At 41.6% G+C, this 15,152-nt stretch overlaps 1 protein-coding gene and 1 non-coding gene across 2 annotated transcripts in view; one reads left to right on the top strand and one right to left on the bottom strand.

Annotated features, from left to right (window-relative positions):
• PKIG (cAMP-dependent protein kinase inhibitor gamma) overlaps positions 1–15,152 on the top strand; it is a 72,681-nt gene that overhangs the window by 7,293 nt on the left and 50,236 nt on the right. The window lies entirely within an intron of this gene.
• Positions 5,752–5,880, bottom strand: LOC132240406 (small nucleolar RNA SNORA11). The gene has a single exon (XR_009454315.1). It is a non-coding gene; the product is annotated as a small nucleolar RNA SNORA11 (small nucleolar RNA).

The following is a 15,152-nucleotide window of genomic DNA, read 5'->3' as shown; positions in this document are numbered from 1 at the left end:
CCTTTCGCCTCCCTGCATTGTGCCTACATATGCAAATTAACCGCCATCTTGTTGACAGTTAACTGCCAATCTTAGTTGGCAGTTAATTTGCATATAGCCCTGATTAGCCAATGAAAAGGGTATCGTTGTACGCCAATTACCATTTTTCTCTTTTATTAGTGTTGATAGGTTCTTATTATGGAAAATATTAAGCACTAGAGGCCCGATGCACAAAATTCATGCACAGTGGACAGGAGGGGGCATCCCTCAGCCTGGCCTGCAACCTCTCCAATCTGGGACCCCTCGGGGAATGTCCGACTGCCTCTCGCAATCAGGTTGGCCTGACCAGCATGGCGAGGTTGATTGTTGACCTATGAACCAGGAGGTCACGTTCAATTCCTGGTCAGGGCACATCAATAGGCAGTAAAATTCTAGTTCTCTTGGTGTTGTGTGATATTAAGATTAATCATTGGATTCAGGTATTGTTTGTATGCTCTATCCAATATAAGTTTCTCACCAGTCTTTTATGGAATGGTTTTAGCAGTTATTCATGACCATTGCCTAAATCTATTACTTCATTAGGGGTTGCAAAATGAATCCAGGCTCTCTGATTTCTTTTGCTGTGCAGATGCTTTTTATTCTGATGTAATCCCGTTTGTTTATTTTCTTAGTTTCCTTTGCCCTAGGACAGCAGTTCTCAACCTGTGGGTCACGACCCCTTTGGCGGTTGAACAACCCTTTCACAGGGATCGCCTAAGACCATCCTGCATATCAGATATTTACATGACGATTCATAACAGTAGCAACATTACAGTTATGAAGTAGCAATGAAAATAATTTTATGGTTGGGTCACAACATGAGGAACTGTATTTAAAGGGCCAGAAGGTTGAGAACCACTGCCCTAGGAGATGTATCCATAAACATTGCTCCGAGAGTTGTCTGAGATTTTGCTGCCCGTAGTTTCTTCTAGAATTTTTATGGTTTCCTGACTTCATTTAAGTCTTTTATCCATTTTGAGTTTATTCTTGTGTATGGTGTAAGTTGGTGGTCTAGTTTCATTTTTTTGCACATACCTGTCCAGTTTTCCCAGCACCATTTATTGAAGTGACTGTCTTGATTCCATTATATGCTCTTGCCTCCTTTGTCAAATATTAATTGAGCATAATGGCTTGGGTCAATTTCTGGGAGTCTCTGTTCTGTTTCATTGGTCTGTATGCCTGTTCTTGTGCCAGTACCAGGCTGTTTTGATTACAGTGGCTTTGTAGTACATTTTGAATGATTCCTCTCTTTAACCAGCTGTTGTTTTTAATGAATTCTGCCATTATTAGTCCTGGTCACATCAGGGAGAGGACGTTTTCTTTATTTTTTTTTTAAATTGTTATATATGGATTACTGTGCATCAATTGACATGAATAATATCACCAAACCCTGTTGTTGGACATATACATGGTTTTTCAGCTTTTTGTGTTGTAAGTGGTGTTTTAGTGATTTTCTTTGCAGCTAAATTTTCTCTAATAAGTATGTTTTGATCCTGACTTTTGAGGAATTCTGCCCCTTTTCACTGAGAGGCCTGGATTTCTGGCTGGAGACGATTATAGTACCATATTAGAGGGCATGTGGGCAATCCAGCCCTAATTTTGGTTTTGGGTTTAGCTCCATTTCTTCTTGTGGGCCACTCAACTGAGTTTAGATAATGTTTAGTGCTTATTACACCAAAAAGGTTTGGATTGTCCCAGAGAATCACATGTAATGGAATTTGTCCTGACGTGATTTCTTTTTCCAATTCACATAGCACTTTGAACTTTTCTTTTTATAGCATTTCTTATAAATAATCCTCCTCTATAATTACTTTTGCACTTGTTTTGGTCTGCTACTAAACCTCTAGCTAGTTGAGGACAGAAACCTACATTAGACCAGTGGTTCTCAACCTTCCTAATGCCGCGACCCTTTAATACAGTTCCTCATGTTGTGGTGACCCCCAACCACAAAATTTTTTGTTGCTACTTCATAACTGTAATTTTGCTACTGTTATGAATCATATGTAAATATCTGATGTGCAGGATGTATTTGCATTGGTACAAATTGAACATAATTAAAGCATAGTGATTAATCACAAAAACAATATGTAATTATATATGTGTTTTCCGATGGTCTTAGGCGACCCCTGTGAAAGGGTCGTTCGACCCCCAAAGGGTCGCGACCCACAGGTTGAGAACCACTGCATTAGACCTTTATTTATCCTAACATAATGGGCACTCATTTTATGTTCGTGCAATAATATGACTTTCTTCTCTTATTACATAGCTATCTTCCATAACACTTGCCCTTTTTTCTAAATATTTTTAAATATATATATTTATATATATTTAAATATATATATAAGGGAGAGGGAGAGAGAGATAGAAACACCAATGATGAGAGAGAATCATTGACTGGCTGTCTCCTGCATTGCCCCCCCCACCCCGCTACCCCCCACCACCACCACCACCACTGGGGAGCGAGCCTGCAACCCGAGCATGTGCATAATTGAACTGTGACCTCCTGGTTCATAGGTTGATGCTCAATCGCTGAGCCACGCCAGCTGGGCCATAACTTCCTTTAAATTCATTGTTAGTGGAGGGTAGTCTTCTAGGTTCTTCAATAGATTAGATGCCACATTAGAGTAAAAAATGTTAAAGTTTTAAAAGGTAATTTTTAAACATAAAATTAGACTAGTATAAAGAAATCCCCATTACCCACCATCCAACTTCAATAATTATCAATACATGAGAGCCAATTTTGATTTGGGATGAGGGTAGAGAAAACGTAAGGACTTTGGGGTGCTCATTTTAATTTGTGGGGAAAGAAGCAGGGATGTATGGTGGCAAGATTGGTCGCCCAAAGACAAACCTGCCTCTGTACCTCATGGGGTTGTTGTGAAGGCTACATGAGTTGACATGAATGGGGCAAATAATGCTCAGCACATAGTAAGTGTGACTTAAGTGCCTCACTGCTTCCACCATTACTGTCATTGCCATTACTGCCGCTACTGCATAGCCTGAGGGAGCGGAGTTTGGTAGCCATGGCACTTACTAACTAACTTGGTGACTTTGGACACCAACATTTCTGAGCTGCAGTTTCTTTATCTGAAGAAATGGGAGTGATAATAGCATCTCATATACCACACTAGGCAATGAAATTATTCATGCACATGTGTTCTGGGGTAATTAGCTGTAAACACAATTTCCCAGAGTGGTGTTCTGGACTGAGGGACGGTGCTTCTGGAGTTTCGGGGAAGCCAGACTTACTCCTTTTATGGACTCTCCTTCTGATGCTTCATATTAGTGGGCCCCAGAGTTCTTTTTCAGCCTAGCAAATAGACATTGTAGTGCAGCAAGCTTCGTTTCCTTTTGCAAAATGTTTGTTTCTAAAGCATGGAAATAATTTTGCTTTATACAGCTTGTCCATGTATGTACAAGAAATGAAATACTTATCAACCAAGTTGATAAAGGAACTAAAAATAGTTTTTCTAAGGAACTGTTTGAGGGGATTAGTATTGGAAAAATTTTTGCAGCAGAATCTGTTTCACCATCTTTGAAATATAAACACTGTCTTCACTTGTCTGTATTTTTCTTTACAACACTTTGCTCAACTCCTAATTCAAATAGCTTTCCCAAAGCCAGAATTCCTCTAAAAAAAAGTTTTTTAATGAAGACTAAATTTTAAACACTTTCTTTTCTCCTCAGTACTGTAAAGAATTCTATTTATGCAGAACATTCATCCAAACCACACGCATACAAGTCTGTCTGAGATAAGAATTAGGAGATACTGTGGGAAGAAGTGGGCTATCCCTGATGGTTATAATAAATGTCTGCAGTGTTTGTTTGGAAGGACTGTCAGCTGTCACATCTCCTGGGTATGAGAGTTGTATAAATCCAGGTCAGAAAGTCAGTGCCCTAAACTTAAATTCTCAGGAAGATTTTCTCTTTTCAAATGACCACTTGCTATCAGGTTTGACTTTTTAAGTTTGATTCTTGTTGTTTCAGTAGTAAAAATTTGGCCTTTTCATTTGTGATTTATAGCATCTGGTACTTTTATAAACTTCTTCAGTCAAACAAATTAAAGACCCATTCTCATCCTCAAATAACAAAAACAAATAAATACCAAGTGCAGTTTTACCTCAAAAAGAGCAATCCTAATGCCATTCGTTGGCCCGAATGACATATGAACTCTTAACTTTCCATAGACTATCCTGTTTAAATGTTTTATTACATAGTCTCTTTTCGTGACTCCCCCTCCCTCCCCCCCGGATTTCAGTATACAGACAGTCCTCGGGTTACATCGGACTTGACGAACGTCGTTTTGTGGTTACATCGCCATCTCCCATTTATTTATTAAAAAAATAAAGTTCTGTCATTTCTACGTATGTATGTACATATGTACTTTATGTTTGTTTTTTTTTAATTTACCACAAGTAAAGGTCAGGAATTGTTATCTTTCTTTTAAATTTTTTTTTACTGTTTCACTTCATTACTGCTGTGTATGTGCTCCATGTGAGTGATGTAGGTGGGTTCCGACTTAGGGCAAAAATTGCGTTACCTCATACTGTAGGAATGGATCTCCGACGTAACCCGAGGACCTACTGTATTTTGTTAATATTTCTTTTCAAAGGATCTAGCACAAAACATATCTTAGTAGTCATCTAGCCAATGTTGTATTAAAAGATATGCTACTTTAGCCCTAGCTGGTTGCTCAGTGGTTAGAGCATTGGCCCATGGACCAAAGAGTTCTTGGGTTCGATTCCCAGCACATACCTCGGTTGCAAGTTCCTCAGCCCTGGTAGGAGCACCTGTGGGAGGCAACTAGTCAATGTGTCTCTCTCAGATCAGTGTTTCTCTCTCTCCCCCTCTTCCCTCCCATCCACTCTCTCTCTAAAAATCAATGGAAACAATATCCTCAGGTGAGGATTTAAAAAGAAGAAGTAAAGATACACTACTTTTAATTTAAATTGCTATTTAAATCTAATTTAAACTTCTAAATTGAGAGAGTTGACAGGAAAAACTTTGGATTTTTTATAATTATGGGAATTTTTTACTTTGTGTATTTATGTCTGAGTGAAAAGAAAGAGGTCTAAATGTACTCCTTGATCTTCCTTGTTAATCATTGGAAAGTGAAATTTGGGACTAGTTCTAAGTTCTGAAGGAATTGGGGGATTTTACCCAGTATCTGTACCTTATTTTTTTTATGTGCTGGAACTTCAGAATCAATTTTTTTTCTTTAATTTCAGCATGTATTGAGTATTTACATATGTGCTTTGCATTTTGTTGGGTATTCTGCATATTCGGTTCATTTAATTCTCACAGAAGCACTGTTAGGTAGATATGATTTAAATACCTGGTTGCTTAAACTGAAAACCTTCTTCCTTGCTCTCTCTCACTGTCTTATTCACACACAGTTCAGTTTGGTTACATTGCTATAGCAACAAAACACCCCCTTCTCCGCGATTCAGCCTGTGAGCCATCAGACAGCAGCAGCAGCCTCCTCACAGGTCTCCCTGATTCCTTTCTTGTCCCACAATAAGATTTATGCTTGTATATCTAAAACTAATGCAGTGTTATATGTCAAATATGTCTCAGTAAAACTGAGGTAAGGGGAATGAATACTAAGAGAAACAAAGGCCAGAGTTAAAGGACAAATGATCAAAGGCCTTAGATAGAACTGTATAGTTGTGCTGTCCAATATGGTAGGTAGCCGTTAGCTACCTGTGACTTTTTTTTTTTTTTTTTTATTTAATGTATAGGGCGTAATGTCACAGGAAGGCCATAGTATTCTGCCACCCATGAGGAGTAAGCCCAAGTTGCTGTTGGATGTGTTGTACGCAGAGAAGCCATTCTTCAGGCGCTCTGCTCTCTCCACACCCTACCTGTGACTTTTGAGTGCCTGAAATGTGGCTGTTCTGAATTGAGATGTGTTGTACCACATTAGATTTCAAAGACTTTGTGCAAAGAGAAAGAATATGTCATTAATCATTTTATATTGATTACCTGTTGAAATGATAATGTCTTAGAAATACTGGGTTAAATAAAACACTTAAAGTATATAAGATATATTAAAGTTTACAAAGGTTTTATGTATGTATACCTATTATGTATGTATGCATGTATGTATGTATATAAATGTTCACATAGCAGCCAGGGTGATTTGAGGGGGGGCTTTTTGAGATAATTGCAGATTCATATGCAGTTGTAGAAAGTAATACAGAGCGATCCATGTACCATTCACCCAGTTTCCCTTAATAATAGATCTTTTTTTTTTTTTAAATATATTTTATTGATTTTTTACAGAGAGGAAGGGAGAGAGATAGAGAGTCAGAAACATCGATGAAAGAGAAACATCGATCAGCCGCCTCCTGCACATCTCCCACTGGGGATGTGCCCGCAACCCAGGCACATGCCCCTGACCGGAATCGAACCCGGGACCCTTCAGTCCGCAGGCCAATGCTCTATCCACTGAGCCAAACCGGTTTCGGCAATAGATCTTATCTCAAATGTCACCTCCTGGGGCAGCCTTCCCTGACCACTGTAAGGTAGCCTGCTCTCCCACTTCACTCACCTGTCCCTTTACTGTTTTCATTTTCTTAATTGAATTTGATACTGTCTGAAATTATCTTACTTAATTTCCCTTTGTCCAGTAGAAGGTGAGCTAAAGAGAGTGGGAATCACCTGACTGATTATCTTTGTTACCTACAGAACATGTGACATTTTCTTTTTCTAAGAGTAGGGTCTTAAAAACTGTTTCACCCTGGGTGGTGTTGCTCAGCGGTTGAATGTTGGCCTATGCACCAGGAGGTCACAGTTCGATTCCCAGTCAAGACACAGGCTGGGTTTCAGGCTGGATCCCCAGTAGGGGATATGCAGGAGGCAGCCAATGAATGATTCTCATCATTGATGTTTCTGTCTCTCTCCCCTTCTCCCTTCCTCTCTGAAATCTATAAAGATGCAAATCTTAAACATTGTTTCCATTTTGGGTTTTAGGAATCTAGTGAGGCTTATAAGTGTTCTATTTCAACATCTGTATTTTTGACATGGTGCCAGAAATTATTTAACCTTTTACTGTGCTATTTTTATTATTGTTGATATTATTAAATAAGAAAAGATATTATGGATAGAATTATTCTCAGTGTCTATAATTGGAAATGTTTTTGTTTTTATTAAAAACAAATAAGCAAACATAAAAATGTATTGAGAAATCATTTTCCACCTCCCTTTTTTTTCCTTTGAAGAAACTAAGGAATAGCCCTGGCCGGGTAGCTCAGTTGGTTAGACATTGTCCTGATACGCTGAGTTGTGGGTTTGATCCCCGGTCAAGGCACATACAAAAATCAAACAGTGAATGCATAAATAAGTGGAACAACAAATCCCTGTTTTCTTCTCTTCCCCTCTTTCTCTCTCTCAAATCCAAAAGAAATTACAAAATAATTCTATATATAAATTATTAAATCTATTAAAGTTTTTACATGGTTGCTGGATATTAAATCAATATACAATCAAATCAAAATACAAATCAATTATATTTCTATATACCAGCTGCAAATAGAAAATTAAATTTTAAAAAATACTCTTTACAACAGAATCAAAAATAGAAGGTCCTTATAGAGAAAATCATAAGACTTCATTGAAAGACATTAAAGAACACCCAAATAAAGGGAGAGGTAGATCATGTTGCAGATATTAGAAAACTCACTGCTGTAAAGATATCGGTTCTTTACAAAACATGGGGGTGCTATGCTAGATCAGAGGAGAGTTAAGAAATAAACAGTCAAGTTCAAGGTAGAGTTCGTTATTGGATCCTATATCCATAAAAAAAAAAAGAAAAATCTTCCTTTCATTCTTACCCTTCAGCTACCCTTGAGAGACCTACCATTATTTCCAATTTCTCATGCACCCTTCTAGAGATACTCTGTATGTATAAAAGTAAATATGCACAGTGTTTCCTGTTACAAATGTAGTAGTATTAGTATACTGTTCCTATTGTTCCACATCAGGCTTTTACAAATAAGTATTTTGGATATTTTTGTATCACTAAATAATTATCATTGTCTGTCTAAATTATTGTGCCTACACATACTTCTATGGTTTGGAAGGGTCTTGGTTTATTTAACCTCTCTCTTATTGATAGATATTTATATTATTTCTAACCTTTTGCTGTAATACACTCGGTGAATACACATTTCACACTTGTGAGTATATGCTTTTATGATAAAATCCTAAAAGTGATTTTTCCAAAGCAATTGATGTGTGAATTTATTTGGTTGCCAAATGATATTATACCAATGTCTGACTACATCACAAATGGATGAAAATTCCTGTTTTCTAGCACCAAACAGTGTATTATCAGACTTTTGATATTATCCAATGGTAGAGGAAAATTAGAATATCAACTAAAGTTGACTACTTTCCATATATTCAGAATTGTATGTATTTTCTTTTCTGTAAATTCCCTGCTCATATTCTGACCTTATTGTCCCCTTGGGTTATTGGACTTTGTTTTATCAATCTCTAGAAGCTCTTTATAGATTAAGGAATAGGTTATTCATCATATGAAATACATTTTTCCACAAATTTGACATTTCATTTTTACTTTGCTGATCATTATTTTTGCCATGCAAAATAATTTTATTTACGTATTGTCAAGGTAATCAGTATTTTCTTTAATGACTTCTGTATTTTATATCATATTTGTAAAGGCCTCCCCCATTATGAAGTTATAAAATGTTGTACTCTGAATTTTTCTAGTACTTCTATGGCTTGATTTTTTTGCATTTAAATTTATAGATCCACCAGGGGTTATTTTCAATGTGAGATTTGACTCTACTTACTAAGCGTACCTCTCAGCTAGATGGAGAGATTAATTTTGACTGCGGGAAAGAAAAATCTGGCAGAGTCTTGATCATCTTTTAGGGGATGGAATCTCTTATATCAAAGTAACTGGAATAAGAACCTGAAGTCACAGCTCCCTCTTCCCCCCACAGCAGGTGGGGAAAATGTCAGTTTTAAACTGAGTTCTTTTTCAATATTCCTTTTCATTTCCCCAAACCTACTATTACTGCAGTAACATAGGCCTCATGATGCGTTAGGATTTTGATCTCATTTTTGTCCCATTTTGAAGTTGCTAGTTTCTGATGTCATGAAAGGGCACACCTTCATTTCGTTTATAAGCTCTATCTAAATTGTGAGGTAGCATGAGTTATAATGAATTTTATGATCATCAGTTTCAGAAGGCTCACCTTTTTGGTTTTGTTTGCCTGGTCCCAAGGCCACCTCATCAAGTAATCTTACTTATTTATTTTTATTTTTTTATTAATCCTCACCCAATGATATTTTTTCCATTGACATTTTTAGAGAGAGTGGAAGGAATGGGGAGAGACAGAGAGAGAGGAACATCGATGTGAGAGAGACACATCAATTGGTTGCCTCCCACACATGCCCTGGCTTGGAGCCAGAGATTGAGCCTGCAACCAAGGTACATGCCCTTGACTGAAATTGAACTTGGGACCCTTCAGTCCAAAGGCAGAAACTCTGTCCACTGAGCCAAACAGGGCCAGTGATCTCTTTCTTTTTTTTTTTAACTTTCTGTGACTCCCCATCTATTTATCTATATATATAAAAGCCTAAGCAACTGTTCCACCAGTAGCTATGACACACACTGACCACCAGGGGGCAGACATTCAACACACAGGCATGGAAACATGGAACAGACTGATGAATCTCAGAGGGAAGGGGTGAGGGGGGAGGGAGGGAAGAGATTAACCAAAGATCTTATATGCAAGCTAGAGGCCGAAACCGGAGGTCCAACATCCCCTGAGGGGTCCCGGCGGCTGCAGGAGTGGGGCTGCGGGCAAACAAGGGACCAGGGGCCATGGTGGGAGGAGCCAGACAGGGGTGTGGAGGATGGTCTGAGACCCAACCCTGTGCCCACCGCAGCCTCGCAGCCCACAGTTTCTTTCAAGGTGCACGAATTCATGCACTGAGCCCCTAGTTGTATTATAAGATAGGTTGTGAGCACAGGAGGAAACACACCTTCCTTATCATGACTTCACATTCCTATCATTGTTCTGGACATAAACATACAAAACTTAAAAGCTTTGAAACTGTTCAATCTTATCAATGGAAACAGAATCAGCAAGCATTTTTCTTTATTAGAACTTGTGGTCCCTACTATGCTAATTGGTCTTGGGTGAATGATATTAACTTTGACCTAGCAACTCAAGAAAATATATTAAAACATCATTGTAAAACTACTTATCTCATCATTTTAACTAAAGCAAGAGTTTTCATGTGTTTGTGTTTTTTTCTATTCTGTATATTCGTCTTATTTTTGGGTGCGTCCTATTTGCTAGGCATTGTGCTAGGTGCTAGGCTACAGAGTTGAATAAAGAATATACATTCTCCATATGGACAGAAATATAACAAGTATTCATAATGTGCTGTGCTGAGAACTATAATTGAGGTGCTTACTAGGTATTGGTCAGAGTTCTTAGTAGCAAATAACAAAATCCATTCTAGCTGTATAAGCAGAAAAGGTAGCTTATAGAGTCTCCAGGAAGTTGATGGATCTGGGCTTGAATGTTACACAAATGGAAAAAAAAAGCAATCAGGGACCATGTTCCATGAGAAGTGCCCAGCCACACTAGGGGGACTGTTTTAGAGGAAACACCACTGCAGCCTTGACACTTCTTCAGCACAAATGACATTTGATATTTGACATCAGAAATTAGTGCCCTAACACAGCCTTATAGCATGGGCTTGTAATTTACTGTCTCCAGGGCGGTAAATTAGGGGCAGTTAACCCAATTCATGGCCTTTACGTTCCTTGTGTCCCTCATTGGTCTGCACAGCAACTGCTGAGTTTGCAATAGCTTTGCCTTCAGTATGGACTTTGCTTCAGATGACCATAGATGATTATTTTTAAAACTCTTAACACTGCATGCCTTTGACTGCTAGCATTCCATCCTCTAATGCAGGGGATTGCGAAACCATGACCTGCAGGCCAAATATGGCCTGCCACTTGTTTTTGTAAATTTATTGTAACACAGCCATGTTAACTTATTTGCACTATTTCTATGGCTGCTCTTGCACTATAGCTATAGGGTTGAACAGTTGTAAGAGGAGCTACCTGCTGTATTAGTTCTTTAAGATAATCAATCATTGCCCTGGCTGGTATGGCTCCGTGGTTAGAGTGTATGGAGGCAGACAGTCGATGTGTCTCTCTCATCTCTCATATCTCTCTCTCTCTCTCTTCTCCCTTCCTCCCTCACACTCTCTCTGAAAATCAATGGAAAAAAATATCCTCTGGTGAGGAGCAAAAGAGAATCAGTTACTTGTTCAGTGAGCTACTCTATGTGTAAGAGGGTCCTAAGAGACTAGGACAGGCAGTCAGTGTCCATATGTTCATTCTGGATGTCTTGCAACTCCCTGAATAATATCATGTCCTCATCAAAGTTCCTTTGGGACATTCCAGTCAAAAACCTCAATTGGTGTGCCAGCGCTTATAACTACATTCAGTGCTCTGAGCCTGTCTTGATTGTTAGAGTTCGAAGAGCCTATTGGCTCTGTTTCTGTAATTAAATATTTCTTATTTTTGCTTTTTGCTCTCTTAAAATGTCCCTTCTAGTCCTCAGCTTCAGATGGTGTCTCCATGTCATAGAAGATTCTATTATTAGAAGTCTAGTAAGCTCTCTGCCATAATGTATGGATAATCTTGAGAAATGGCCAGAAACTAATGGCTGTTGAGGAGTACTTAGAAGATGAGCCTGTCCTGTAAGGTGATTAAATCAGAATCATCCTTGCTGATATTTGCAAATAATGAAGTCACTGGTTGGGTGCATAAGCATTATAGGGACCATAGTTCAAGTATAACTTTGTTCTTCTCTTGTTTGAACCTATATAATATACTCAGTCCAGACTGAAGTCGTCTGGTCTTATTCCCCATCGTACAGGGCAGTAGCCTGGTTCTCCTACCAGGCGATCTGAGGGACAGAGAAGTCAGTGTCATCGTTCTTCCGGATTTTCTTTTTCACATTCACGCTGAGCTTGTTGGTCAGCTTCCTAGTTCCTGCGTTTGTTCTCTTTCTAATTTGTTTACATTTATCTTCAAGTCTGTCATCTTTTTTTTGTTCTCCTACTTGGTACTTTTGAAGACTTATAGAAACATTAAGTACCTACAGTTTTCTTACCTCACTGCCAACAGCCTTTGTCCACCAGTGGCGGGGGAAGGGCCCCCTTTAATCTTTTTCAAGTCAGCGCTCTTAAAGACTGGTCTGCCTCAGGCCTGGAATTTGTTCCTGGCTAAAAATTTTTCTCTGTGGACACAATAGCCTCTTTGCAGCTTTAATAACAGTCTGTTTATTATAAATGATGGCATGGTTGCATGGTTGCACTTTAGTTTGAAGTTACCTTTGGACTATGGGCTCATAGCCTTAATCTTGATTTAATCTTTCATTATACTAAAATCCACTGGATGTATAATTATCATCAAGCTGCCAGGAGCAATATGATCAGTCATGGGAAATGAGAAGAAAGCTCTGGGGTCCTTTTTCTGTCATCGTCTCCTCAAAGCTTTTGAAAGAGGGCTCTGGCTAAGCTTGGAGGCTGTTCAGCGCACTTCCCTCTGACCGGAGGGTCCTGCTTCATCCTCCCAGGATTCTATCTGGCCTTTCTAAAAATCTTCCTTTTCCTTCCATTTTATTTCCTTTTCTTTTCCTGGGATCTGCTTCTCTCCTTTCTTTCATTATTCTTGCCAGGGCTGACCAGCAGCCCCTGAACAATGCATGAACAGATTACTCTGACACAGTTTCACTGTGAAAGAGAACTGCCTGTGTGGTTAGCCTTTTATTGTAGCAGCAGTTTGAGATAAAGTTTATCTTTTAGATACAATCAGTAGGGTGAGTCATCTTGGGAGGACACACGTGTTTACACTGTCCTCTAGGCAAGGGCATCCAGGGATTAAGCATGAGGATTCCAGTAAACATCCGGGGGTCTGCACATGCACAGGCTTGTTTGGAATGGTCAAGGAATAATTAGGGGCGCCGCCTTCGACACCCCCCTAAGTCTCTCCTAAGTCGGAATTCTGATAAACAGGGCAGGTGGCCTTCCACACACTTCCCTTTTCTCAGAATGTCCTCCTTACAAGCTTTCCAACCAAGTCTTACGCTTCCCCACATCCTATCTAATAAAAGAGAAACATGGTAATTAGCGTACGACCACTACCCTTCCCATTGGCTAATCAGGGCAATATGCAAATTAACGACCAGCCAAGATGGCGGCCGGCAGCCAGGCAGCTTAAAGTGAACATAAGGCTTGCTTGCTTCAGTGACAGAGGACTCCAACGTTCCCTGCCTGCCGCTGCAGGCCTCTGAGCTGCAACTCTAAGCAACTATGTTACAAATATAGAAGCTAAACAAAACCCCAGAAACCTGCTTTAGTCCGTGGGGCTTCAGCCAGCAGGATCGCAACATTGTTTCAAATACAGAAGGTAAACAAAGGCCAGAAACCTGCTTTCAGCTGCAGAGGCCTAAGAGCTGGAGCCAAGCCTCAAAGCTAAAGCTGGCCCAGAATTAAAAAAAAAGAAAAAAAGGAACGGTTGGGAGCTTCAGTCACCCCCAGCCTGAAAACAGCCCTCAGCCCCTCACCCAGACTGGCCAGGCACCCCAGTGGGGACCCCCACCCTGATCCAGGACACCCTTCAGGGCAAACCAGCCGGCCCCAACCCGTGCACCAGGCCTCTATTCTATATAGTAAAAGGATAATATGCCTCCCGGCACCGGGATCAGCGTGACAGGGGGCAGCGCCCAAACCCCCTGATCACCCTGTGACTCTGTGTGTGACAGGGGGCGGGGCCACAACCTCCCTATCTGCCCTGCTCTGTTCGTGACAGGGAAAGGTGCCCCAACCCCCTGATCAGCCCTGCTCTGTGCCTGATAGGGGGAGCTCCCCAACCCCCTGATCGCCCTGCGGCTCTGTGTGGGACAGGGTGTGGAGCCTAAACCTCCTGATCGGCCCTGCTCTGTGTGTGACAGGGGGCAGCGCGCCAACCCCCTGATCGGCCCTGCTCTGTGTATGATGGGGTAGAGCCATAACCTCCCCATCGGCCCTGCCCTGAGTGTGACAGTGGCGGCGCCCCAACCCCCTGATCCGCCCTGCTCTGTGTGTGACAGGGGGCGGTGCCCCAACTCCCCTATCGGCCCTACTCTGTGAGTGACAGGGGGGAGCTCCCCAACCCCTTGATGGGCCCTGCTCTGTGCGTGACAGGGTACGGAGCCCCAACCCCCCTGATGGGCCCTGCTCTGCGCGTGACAGGGGGCAGTGCCCCAACCCCCTGATGGGCCCTGCTCTGTGAGTGACAGGGGGTGGCGCCGCAACCTCCCCATCGACCCTGCCTTGAGTGTGACAGGGGGCGGTGCCCCAACCCCCCAATCGGCCCTACCCTGAGCGTGACTGAGGGTGGCATCGCAACCTCCCGATCCGCCCTGCTCTGTGCATGACAGGGGGCGGCGCCCCAACTCCCCAATTGGCCCTGCTCTGAGCTCGACCAGGGGCTACACCTAGGGATTGGGCCTGCCCTCTGCCACCCTGGAGCAGGCCTAAGCCAGCAGGTCGTTATCTCCCAAGGGGTCCCAGACTGCGAGAGGGCACAGGCCGGGCTGAGGGACCCCTCTCCCCCCCGAGTGCACCAATTTTTGTGCACCAGGCCTCTAGTCCTATATAATAAAAGAGAAACATGCAAATTAACCATCTCCCCACTATGCTCAAGCCACACCCACCAGTCAATCAGGAGCGAGTATGCAAATTAACCCAACTAAGATGGCTGAGGCCGGGGAGCTGGAGTGAGCAGGAGGCTTGGGTTGCCCTGGGCGATAGAGGAAGCCAAGCTTCCTGCCTGCCCTTGCTGGCCCTTGGTTCTGCTCAAGGCTGCAAAGTTTCAATTATAGAAGATAAATAAATCCCAGGAGAAAAAGGAGAGGCTGGGAGCTTGGGTTGGCGGGGGGTGTGGCCAGCCTGAAAACAGCCATCAGCCCCTCACCCAGGCTGGCCACACCCCCATGGGGTGAGGGTCCGGGCTGGGGGGCTTGGCCAGCCTGCAAACAGCCATCAGCCACTCACCCAGGCTGGCCAGGAACCCCAGCGGGACTCCC

Source organism: Myotis daubentonii, chromosome 8, assembly GCF_963259705.1.
Source record: "Myotis daubentonii chromosome 8, mMyoDau2.1, whole genome shotgun sequence".
Taxonomy (NCBI): Eukaryota; Metazoa; Chordata; class Mammalia; order Chiroptera; family Vespertilionidae; genus Myotis; species Myotis daubentonii.
This window is presented reverse-complemented; position numbering and strand designations above follow the sequence as displayed.